Genomic DNA, 9,770 nt, shown 5'->3' on the forward strand with positions numbered 1-9,770 from the left:
TATTCCAGGCTGTCCCACAGGTAGGGGGAGTGAGGCAGGTTGCCCTGTCTCCTCTCCTTACGCCATGGTCCTGGAGCCGCTTGCTGGCAGCCTGCAGGCAGACCACGCGGTGGCAGGGGGTACACCACCGGGGTGGGGGGGCGGAGGTGCTAAGGTTCTCGGCCACGATGACGCGGCTCTCCTGACCACTGAGCCGCTGACAGGGTGAATGTCCTCCTGGAGGAGATCGGCAGAGCTCGGGGGCTAAGGTGAACAGGGGAAAGCTCATCGGGTCATGTTCTTTTGGGAAATGGGCAGGGAGGTGATTCATTGGGTGGCTTGGGGTTGACCGGGATGGCCTGAAGATCCTGGGCTGCATTTTAAGCCGGGGATTGTGCGGGTTTTAACTGGGATGACCGGAGGGCGGGTGGGGAGACGCTAGCCTGTGGAGGTCGAGGCATTCTCCCCTGTCAGGAGGGTTATGCATGTCAAGGCAGACCTGTTGCCACAGCTAAATTCATTACCTGGCTTATGTTTTCCCATGCCGCTTTTGTGTGGGAGGAGGGTGGGAGCCGGGATGTTTTTCTTTCATTTTGGGGTGGTGGGATGGAGAGGGTGACAGGAGCAAAATGTTTCGGGGTTTCTGAGGGGAGGGCGGTTCCGTGTCGCTGCAAGCGGGTGATGGCGATGCACGGGCGTGCTCCTCGGCCATGGCTGGTGATGGGGGTCTCGCCCACAAGGCGTGTTTTTCGCGAAGGTTCTGGCTGGGGTTCAAAATGACGCGGCTGGAGACCTTAGTCCAGCATCGCCTCCCGGTCCCTGGTCAGGCCTGGGCATTATGACAGGGTGCATGGATTTTGAGGGGGAATGGGTGGTGTTGGGAGGGGAAGCGTGGTGGCTGTGGACCACCCAAGCCTGCACACGGGGTAATGGACAGAGGTGGAGGAGGGTGGACTGGGGACTCTATGGTCAGGGGATTGACTGGGTGTGCATCCAGCCTGCTGTCTTGTGTGGGGAGGGTCGGGACCCGGAATTGGCAGGCGGCTCTTGAAAACCCTGCCGGTGAGGGAGCTTCATAGGCATGGTAGAGTTAGCCCCTTGTGCCCCAGGTGTGGGGAGGAAGAGACCTGACCACGCTTTGTGGTTGTGTCGGGTCGCCGGAGGGACACCTGGAGCATGGTACAGAACTGGTGGGTGGATGGGCGGACTAACACTCAGCAGATTTGCGTTACGGGGCGCCAGTGCCTGGCGGTGGGAGGAGGGTCGCTTTGGGTTTGGTTTCTTTTAGGAAATTAGCTTTGTGGGACTGGAGGCAGGGGTGTGAGGGAAGAGGACCGGCGCCGGCTCCACGGGTGGTTTTGTTTTTGTTTCGGGGAGGGTGGAGAGTGCAGCCGAGTGGCATGGGGTGGTTCTGGCGGGATGGACAAGGCAAGGAAATGTGGGGGACTGCCGAGGGTGGGAGTAAGCCAATGTTGAGGGATCTGATGGGTTTGGTTTAAATAAAGAGTGGTGTACTGGTGGCGGTAGTGAGCTGGGGCGCCGCTAGGGGCCGCCGACCCCGCGGCAGTTAGGGTATCGCTTCTCGCCTTTGGCTAAGATCACGCGGGAGGCTGAATCCCAGTCATGGTGATCAGTAGTGTTTCTCGGCTCGCCCCCCAGGCGCGGCTTCGTGAATACCGTGGAGGATTGTCGCGTGGGAAGATGGTGTGGATGTGTAAATGGAGGAAGGCGTAATTTCTGAGGATTACATAATGGATGTTATTTTGGCTGCGGTTTTTCGCTTCCTGGATCGTAGGCTGTTATGGCGCTCAGGACTCTCTTCAGTTGATTTACGATGTATTTTTGGAGTTACCGGGCGACTGCTCGGCCTTTTAAGGATTTTAACCAGCCGAAAAGGATGACGAAATAGAGCCGACTTTCTTTGTTCCTTTATTTGGTCATGCTAGCATTTTGCTGCATGTTCATTTGTATAACCGGTGGGCTGGAGTTAAAGGATATTTTCGGCTTTTGAATTTGTATTGTGTTGAGATTCGTGGCATAAGTGCCTCGAACAAGTTTGGTTTGAATACCGCAATTTTTGGTTAAAATTTAAGGACGATCCTTTAACCCAGGGTTCCCCATTGGTTGTCCACCGGGAATTTTTCGTTGGGGCCAAACAGAGGCTTTTTGTCTTATCAAGGGCAGCCTCTTTACTGCAGGAGATGTGGGCAGCGGGGAATACATGAGGGGCTGCACGTGAATTGTTTGTCGGAGGTGCGGTGGCAGGGCACATGGCGAGGGGAGTGCACTGCCTCGGCTTAAAGTGTAACTTGTAGAAATTCTTGACCACACTTACAGAGCTTGCCCTGAACGCAGAAAACTTTGGCGGATGTGGTGAGGGGGAGGACAGCCTGGGTGCTGGGAAGATGGAGCCCGCGATGTGCAGCGCGCCAGCGGAGACGGGCGGGCGGTGGTGGAAGTGCTGGAGGGGCTGGTGTGGTGGGCGGAAGACGCGGTCGGACGGGCCTGGCGAGCGGCTCTTCTGGATCTAATATTAGACCTGAGACCTCCTGAGAGTGCTCTTTGATCTCCTGGGTGGCCTGAGGTCCAGGTAACCGACGGAGTGGAGGCTAATTACCTTAGCACTGGAGAACAAAGAGGGCAATGATGGTCGGAGGGCCTGGCCGCTCCGTTACGCTGGATCTCACAGCCCTCAGGTGTCCGTACCGATTTTGAAGACATGCAGCTGAGCCCCTGGTGAGTGGGGGGGCGCGAGACGGATAAAAGCGGACGAGGCGATGGATGAGGCACGCGGGTGCTCAAGAGGCAGTCGTCGGGCGTCGAGAATTCAGGAGGCCGGTGCGCGAAAAAAGGTGGTATCGCCGGCGGGCTGGGATGGCGGCCCTGTTCTCGGGCGCTCATCGGAGATAGCTGGTCTGAAGATGGTGGAGGTGCCGGAGATCAGCCGAGCTCGCGAGGCTCCAGGCTTTGCCGCTGGTGGCAGCGTCCCAGTCTGCCCCGTTCCCTTCGGGTGTCTGGCGATGCCGCTTGCCGGGTCTCCAGTGTTTAGTGCGGAGAGGGGGAGTGAGGTGACGACTGGGGCTTCTAAGGCCCTGGCGGACGCCATCCCACAGGTGACCAGACTGAGGCTTGCCTAAGCGATGGAGGGCGGGGTGGGTGTCCCGCTGTCACCAAAACTGACGGGTTGGGCAGGCCGCCCCCCCCTGCTGGTAAGGGCGGGGTACAACCTGCAACTAAAGGCAATGCGGGTGCTGGGTTGGGTTCTGGGCATGGACATGGGGGCCCAGGGGGACAACAGGGGAAAGTGATCTGATGATGGGTTTGTTGTATCCACACCAAACATGTTGGTGTGGATTTTGTCTTGTTTGCACGTGGGGTGTGGGAGGAGGGGAGGAGCCAGTGGCTTGGGTTTGGGGTTTTGTTTTTTCTTTTGAATGAATTTTGTTTCTTGAATATTAGGGGATCACGGGAAAGTAGGAAAGAGATGCTGTGTTTACTTACCTGGGACTTTGAACTTGTGATGTTTTCCTGCAGAATACCATTTTACGGATGGTGGGGACATTGGGGGGTTTTCCAGAAGGGTGGGGAAGGCCTCGAGGTGGGGGGATGGGGATGCATTCTGATGGGGTGTGGATCTTGTTGGGGTCTCATGATTTTGTGGTAGAGGAGGTGATGCGTGGAACAGGGAGGGTTTTTATGGACTTAAAGTATAGAGGGGTGGATTTTAGTTTCATTTGTGTTTACTTAAGTGTCTTGAGAGGACAAGGCGGGGTTTTGGAGTTGGCCCTTGTTGATAGTGAATAGGTGGTGGCGGTGGGGGGATTTCAATATGCAGTTGGACATCAACGGGAGGAGGGAGTTAGCAAGTTGTGTACTGATTTTGGGCTCTGGGATTCTTTTAAGGGGCAGGGGAGGAGTGGGACACATGGGGAACCTTCAGGGGGTGGAGGTCAGGGATTTTCGGCCCGGGGAGCGCCCTTGGGAGCTTCGGTGTGGGCGGTCTGTTCTCTCAAACCACCGCCATAAGGGGTGGAGGCGGAGGTGGACTTAGTGGAGAGGAAGCGAGATGGCATAACCCCCCAACCATTTGGTTGGGGCCAACATTTCAGCCGAATCGTGGAGTTGCTAAGTGGGTGGAAGCTTTAGCCGACCCATTTCTCTTCAGCGGCCGGGTGGTGGGAGGCCATGAAGGACAAGGTGGCTGTTTTTTGTAAGGGGTGGGTGGCGGCAAAAATCTTCTGAGGAGGGAAAGGGATGGGGCCCACGGGGAGCTGGAGTTCCTGTGGGAGCTGCAAAACGCTGGGGTCCTTCAGGGTCAGGATCAATGCCCTGAAGGCCGAGATGAAGGTGTTTTTTAAGGGAGGACGAGCGGCCGTCAAAATTTTTTTTTCAATCGGCACGGGCTAGGCAGGGGAGGGTATGGATGGGGGCTTGAGGGAGGCAGGGGGTTGGTCACTGACCGGGGATAAGCGGAGGGAGGCGGCGGGGTTTATGAATCTTTTGTTTCGGGCGCATTGGGATGGGGAGCGGGTGAGGGGTTTGGTGTCACGGGTGAGGGGTGTTTTGGGGGAGGAGGAGAGGGCTTTCATGGATGGGGACTTCACACTGCGGGAACTCACGGAGGCCGTGAGGTCTATGAAGGGTGGTAAGTCACCGGGGATGGACGGCCTAACGGCTGACTTTTATCAGGCGTTTTGGGATGTACTTGGGGAGGGGTTGTTGGCTGTGGTGGGGGAGTGTCTGGGGGCGGGCCGGTTGACGGCCTCTATGAGGTCTGGCCTGGTCACCCTCCTCTTTAAAAAGTGGGAGGAGACCAGGCTGGAAAACTGGCGGCCCATCACCCTCCTCTCCACGGACTATAAGGTGGTTGCCAAAGCCTTGGCGATTCGGCTGAGGAGGGTGATGCCGCTGGTAATTGGTGCGGACCAGACTTGTGGGGTGCGGGGTAGGTCGGCTGGGCTGTCCTTGTCCCTGGTAAGGGATGTCATCAGCTGGTCGGAGCAGAGGAGGCTGCCGTTGGCGGTGTTGAGCCTGGACCAGGAAAAGGCCTTTGACAGGGTCAGTCATGGGTTCCTTTTCCTGGTCCTGGAGCAAATGGGCTTTGGGCCCCGTTTGGTGGGGTGGATCAAGACTTTGTATAGGGGGGTGGGGAGTCAGATCGGGGTGAATGGGGTACAGTCCAGGTGGATTGCACAGGCTGGGGGGGTGAGGCAAGGGTGCCCCTTGTCTCCCCTTCTGTACGTCATGGTCCTGGAGCCATTACTGGAGCGGGTTAGGGGGGATGGGGGGATCCTGGGAGTACACCGCCCAGGGGGCGGGGGCCAGGCAGCAAAGGTCTCTGCGTATGCAGACGACATGACCTTGTTCTTGACCACCAACAGGGGTTTCGGGTGCGTATTGGGGGCTTTAGAGGAATACGAGCAGGCCTCAGGGGCGAAGGTCAACATGGCTAAGTCGGCAGTGGCTTTTTTTGGGGCATGGGAGGGTAGGGGGTTGGCGCCAGGGGGTTTTACGGTGGCAGCGGATGGCCTGAAGGTGCTGGGGTTGTGGTTTGGGAGGGGATAGGGCGGGGAGGAATTGGGAGGGGATGTATGGGAAGGTCAAACAGCGTTTGGGGAGGTGGAGGGCGCGGCACCTCTCGTTGACAGGGAGGGTGGTCACGGTGCAAGTGGACATCTTGCCACTTTTTAACCACCTGGCTGTGGTCTTCCCGATGCCATTTCTTGGGGGAGGAGGTTGGAGAGGGAAGTGTTTGCTTTTGTGTGGGGTGGGAGGACAGAGCTGGTGGCGAGGGAGGTGATGTACAGGAAGGTGGCGGAGGGGGGCAGGGCAGTACCTTGCTTGCCGGCGAGGGCAACGGCTCTGCTTGTGGCCTTTCAGTGTGGGGTGGCAGGGGGAGAGGGGGTTCACAAGGCTGAGTTCTGGGGGAGGTTCTGGCTGGGGTTCCTTTTGAGGAGCCTGAGGCCTTTGAGCTCCTCAGCCCCGTGGTCCACGGACCGGCCTGATCACTTTGAGAGTGTGGCGAGGTTTTTAAGGGGGAACAGCTGGGCACTGGAGGGGGACACGGTGGTGGACCATAGGGCCCTGTACAGGGGCATCATGGAGAGGAGGTGGCAGGACCAGGGGGATAGAGCAGCTGTGAGGGGTGGGGTGGAGTGGGCTCTTTTGCAGCCCAAGGAGTTGTGTGGGGCTGGGAGGGATCTCCATTGGCTTGGGGCGGCTGACCGGCTGCCGGTGAGGGAGCGGTTGCACCGGCATGGGGTCAGTCGCTCTCCGTTGTGTCCAGTGGGTTGCGGGCGGGAGGAGAGGGTGGAGCACGCCTTTTGGTCCTGTCCTGGGGCACAGGGAACTTGGGGGTTGGTGGGGCAATGGTGGGGAGGCTGGGGAGGACCTGACTTGTCCTCGGACATGGTGCTGTGGGGGAGGGGCCTGGAGGCCGTGGGGGTGGGGAAAAGGGTGGCTGTGTGGCTTCTTATTTCCTATGTGAAGATGGCTCTGTGGAATTGGCGGCAGGACTGCATCAGGAAGCAGAGGCCTGCTGTGGAGCCTTATCGGGTTTTTTGTTATTTTTTGGGGACTTTTGCGAAGAGGGTGGAGGAGTATAGGGAGCTGTATGGGGAGGGGAGGTGCCGGGAGGTTTGGGGGGGTTGCCAAGGGTGGGAGTGGGCTAGTGGGAATGTATCTTCTGTGTGTTGGTTTTGTGGGAATAGGGAATAGTGGTCTGGTGGAGGTTTTGTGATATTTATGATTTGTATTTGATTTGAATTTTCTGACAATAAACGAATATAAAAAAAATCTGTTCTTATCCACTGGGATTAACCGAGGCAGCGATGGTGGACGTGTCGGACGAGATGAGGGGGATACCGAAGTATGCGATCCGGTACCTGATCCCGGAGGCGAGGAGGGCGGAGTTGGACCGGGCTGGTTTTGGAGAGGTTATTCTCAAGGGCGTGATGGGATTATCGGGAGCTGACGTGCTGTGCCTGCAGGACTACCCGGCGGTGGGGTGGCATGATGTCACCTTCAAGACGGAGGAGGACCTGCGCGTTGCGTTCGGGAAGGGGAAAAGTGACGTACGGACTACAGGGATCAGGCGCGTGGTGTGGAACGCAGTCAACGCGGTGGTGGTGCAGGTGTTCAACCCGCACGTGTTGGAGCTGGACGTGCGGTGGTTCCTGAGCCGGTATTGCAGCTCGGTGTCAGCAGGGGAGAAGGTCGCGGATGCCAACGGATTTTGGACTGGAAAGTGGAGGTACAGTGTGCGTTTTCGTGTCTCTGGGGAGGGCCGCCAGCTGCGGCCTCCGCATTTGTTTGCTCTGGGGTCGGATCGAGGGAGGGTGTTTTTGCCGGACTTGCCGACTGTTTGTTGGGGATGTGGGGAAGAGGGACACTTGAGGAGTGATTGTGTTGCGCAGCGGTGTGTTCGTTGTGGGGTGGTGGGGCATGTGGTGAAGGACTGTGGGGAGAGAAGGGAGTGTTCACTGTGTGGGGCTAAGGATCACCTCTTTCTGAGGTGCCCTAAGAGACAGAGCTATGCGGGAGCGGTGGTGGGGCTATCTGGTGGTGGGAGGGTTTCTGTTTCCCACGCAGGGGCTCCTTTGGTGACTGGTGTGTTGGAGCGGAGGTCGACTGGACTAGCGGCGGCTGGTGTGAGTGGAGCAACGGGAGCTGCAGTGTCTGCTGGTGGTGCGGGAGCTGGGCCGCATGGTGGCTGCGGCTACCGCTAGGCCGCATGGCAGCCAAGATGGCCGCCCAGAGGTCGGAGGGACGGCGGGGTCGAAGGGCAGGCCGGGCGTGGCCATGGAGAGGGTCGGGGCGCGGAACTGGGCGGAGGCAACGGCCTCCCAGGAAGAGGAGATGGCGGAACTGGCGATGGTGTCGGGGAAGCGCCCCCTGGAGGGTGGAGGTCCGGAGAGTGCTCCTGTGCGGCGTCAGCGGCCGGGGGAGGGGGTGGCGGCCGTTGATCGCTCCCTGCCCCTGGTGGCTGAGTCGGGGACTACGGGCGAGTTGGTGGAGCTGGAGTCGGATGAGTTGGCGGATTTGGAGGAGTCGGTGACGGAGGTGCGGACTGCAGGTTGGGGGAGTCGCCCCCCTGCCCAGCTTGCTGGGTGGGATGTGGATAGTTTGAAGCGGACTATGGGCATGGACTAGTGGGGAAGTGCATGTTGGGTTGTTTTGGGGGAGAATTAACTGTATCCTTTGTGTGTGTAGTATGTATTGTGTTGGGATGTTGATGTTGCTGTTGTTTGGTTGTGTTGGGGTGGATTAAAAGTGTACTGTGGGTGGACGTGTTGGTTTTGTGTTTGTGTGTCTTGACATGTTTTTGTTGTTTTTGGCTGGGCCTGTGTGCCCGAGCTCATTTGTGTACCTGGTGCCTTGGGGCCTGCGTGCCCATTTTACCACAACGTCTAGTCTAGACTTCACTTCCTTCTGTATCTTTTGTGTGTAGTATGTATCTTCTGTGTGTTTGTTTTTCAAGGCTGGTGGGACTTCTGTGCCGTATAGGACCAGCGCCCTCTGTGGTGGTGGCATGGCAGGCCAAGTGTCTTCCTATGTGGTGTGCTATGGCTTATTGTGAATAAAAAAATAAATAAATAAATAAAAAAAATAATCTGTTCTTATCAGTTTAATATCTGATACATCCTCTACCCGAGGACCATATATTAATCTGATTTTTGGAACAGGGAGACGGAAGAGGGGCTTGCTCCGTCCGCTCCACGCATCGACCCGGTATTGCAGCGACTCCGGGAACGGTGCACATCCCTTTGACTGTGTAAGAAAAGAACCAACCCAGTGGAACTGACTGACTGACTGACTGACTGACTGACTGACTGTGATGAAATCCTCCTTAGCAGAGCAGACACAGCAGCAGGAGTCCTTGCCAGGTGTTTTGGCCAACCGCGCCACCTCCCTTTTCGGCCCCTTTTGTGTTTTCCCCGCCCCTTTTTCTCTTTTTTTTTTTTTTTTTTTTTTTTTTAAATTTAAAGGGGATGTTGATACTGCCGTCTTGTTGCCACTGGGCAACGCCTTGGAGTCACGTTCATGCTCTCCGTCCGGCGTGCCCTGTGGCAGCCATCGCTCGGGTTTCTCTTCATCTCGTACAAATCTTTCGCCTTTTACTAAAGATTTCCGTGGAGGGGAACTGCCCCGAGTTTACGGTATTTTTGGAAGCTCTGCTTCGGCGGAGCTGCACCTGCCTGTCCAAAGTCAAGCGTCGTGGTGTTTTGTTTTGCGCCCGGCGGGCGGGCGGGTCCGCTTTTGCTGGCCCCGCCCCCCAGAACCATGTGAGCGCGGGGGGCGTCGCTAGAGGGGCCGCCGGACCCCATGCAGTTGTGGGGTATCGCTTCTCGGCCTTTTGGCTAAGATCAAGAGTAGATCGTTTGGCGATGAGTACAGAAGATGACTCGGTGCCGGCCCTTGTGGTGCGGTTGCGTAACTTGGTGAGGATTTCTCTTTTAGGTACTGCATCGGTAGAGCAGAAGGCGCGGTTTGGGAGGGTGTTCGTCATGTCTTCGGTCCTGAAGACGGTTTTCGGTTTGGACCCTGGGAAGTTATTTTGCTTCCAGGATTTTACTTCAAGTGGATTTGCGGACGTTACGTTCCATGCGCTGCAGGACTGCTACAAGCTGGCGTCGGAGTGGGAGCAAAAGGTGAGTCATGTGCTCCTGGGCGGTTTAGGCATTAGGTTGTTGTACATGCAGGAGCACCTCCCCCTGGTTGTGCACATGTACAACCCCTATGTGGAGGACCGGGACGTCGAGGCATTCCTACGGCGTCACTGCAGGGTGGTG

General features: G+C 57.4%; 2 non-coding genes across 2 annotated transcripts; both read left to right on the forward strand.

Annotated features, from left to right (window-relative positions):
* The first annotated feature begins 8,543 nt into the window (after positions 1 to 8,543).
* LOC125308893 lies at positions 8,544 to 8,743 on the forward strand. Its single transcript, XR_007196010.1, has one exon. It is a non-coding gene; the product is annotated as a U2 spliceosomal RNA (small nuclear RNA).
* A 311-nt stretch (positions 8,744 to 9,054) lies between these two features.
* Positions 9,055 to 9,168, forward strand: LOC125308499. Its single transcript, XR_007195890.1, has one exon. It is a non-coding gene; the product is annotated as a U5 spliceosomal RNA (small nuclear RNA).
* Positions 9,169 to 9,770: the final 602 nt, after the last annotated feature.

This window comes from Alosa alosa, chromosome 1 (assembly GCF_017589495.1).
Source record: "Alosa alosa isolate M-15738 ecotype Scorff River chromosome 1, AALO_Geno_1.1, whole genome shotgun sequence".
Classification (NCBI taxonomy): domain Eukaryota; kingdom Metazoa; phylum Chordata; class Actinopteri; order Clupeiformes; family Clupeidae; genus Alosa; species Alosa alosa.